The sequence below is a fragment of the Myotis davidii genome, unplaced genomic scaffold (assembly GCF_000327345.1).
Source record: "Myotis davidii unplaced genomic scaffold, ASM32734v1 scaffold2908, whole genome shotgun sequence".
In the NCBI taxonomy this organism is placed as follows: Eukaryota; Metazoa; Chordata; class Mammalia; order Chiroptera; family Vespertilionidae; genus Myotis; species Myotis davidii.
The window spans coordinates 34,802-35,995 of record NW_006299183.1 but is presented as its reverse complement, the minus strand read 5'-3'; positions in this window follow the sequence as shown (position 1 = coordinate 35,995).

Genomic DNA, 1,194 nt, shown 5'->3' with positions numbered 1-1,194 from the left:
TCTCTATCTCTCTCCCTTCCTCTCTGTAAAAAATCAATAAAATATATTTTTTAAAAAAGATATTTTTATTGATTTTAAATAAGAAGGGATTGAGCCTGCAACCTGGACATGTGCCCTTAGTGGGAATTGAACCATGACCTCCTAGTTCATAGGTCGATGCTCAACCACTGAGTCATTCTGGCTGGGCTTTTTGTTCTCTTTCTAATTCTTTTAGTTGTGGAGTTAGATTGTTTATTTGATTTTTTGTTTGTTTGTTTCTTCTGGTAGGCCTGGAATGCTATGAACTTCTCTCTCAGGGTTGCTTTTACTGTGTCCCATAGATTTGGGGTTGTTGTGTGTTCATTTTCATTTGTTTCCAGGAAGTTTTTTAGTTCCTCCGTGATCTCATTGGTAACCCATTCATTGTTTAATAGCATTCTATTTAGCCTCCATGTATTTGAATGTTTTTAGTTTTTTTATTGTAGTTGATGTTTAGTTTCATGCTATTGTGATCTGAGAAGATTATTGATATAATTTCAATCTTCTTAAACTTGTAAAGACATATTTGTGTTCTAATATGTGATCTATCTTTGAGAATGTTTCATGTGCACTTAAGAAGAATGTATATTCTGCTGCACTGGTATAAAATGTTCTGTAAATGTCAATTAAATCCATCTGATACAGTGTTTCATTTAAAGTCACTGTTTCCTTATTGATTTTTTGGTCTGGAAAACATATTAAGTGAAGTCAGCAAGGTGTTAATGTCCCCTACTATGACTGTATTGCTGTCAATCTCTCTCTTAAAGTCCTCTAGCAGTTGTTTAATATTTTTAGCTGCTCCTATATTGGGTGCATATACGTCTACCAGGGTTATATCCTCTTGTTGGATTGATCCCTTTCTATTATGTAGTGACCTTCATTGTCTCTTATGAAGTCTATTTTGAAGTCTATTTTGTAATATATCAGTATTGCTACCTCTACTTATTTGTTTTTCATTTCCATTTGCTTGGCTAATTCTTATAATTCTTTTCCATCCCTTCACTTTCAATCTTTATGAATCTTTTGTTCAGAGGTGGGTCTCTTATAGACAGTATATATATAGGTCATGTTTTCTTACCCATTAGCTAACCTATGTCTTTTGATTGGAGCATTTCATCCATTTATATTTAAGGTTATCATTGATAAGTATTTATTTATTGCCATTTTTACTTTTAT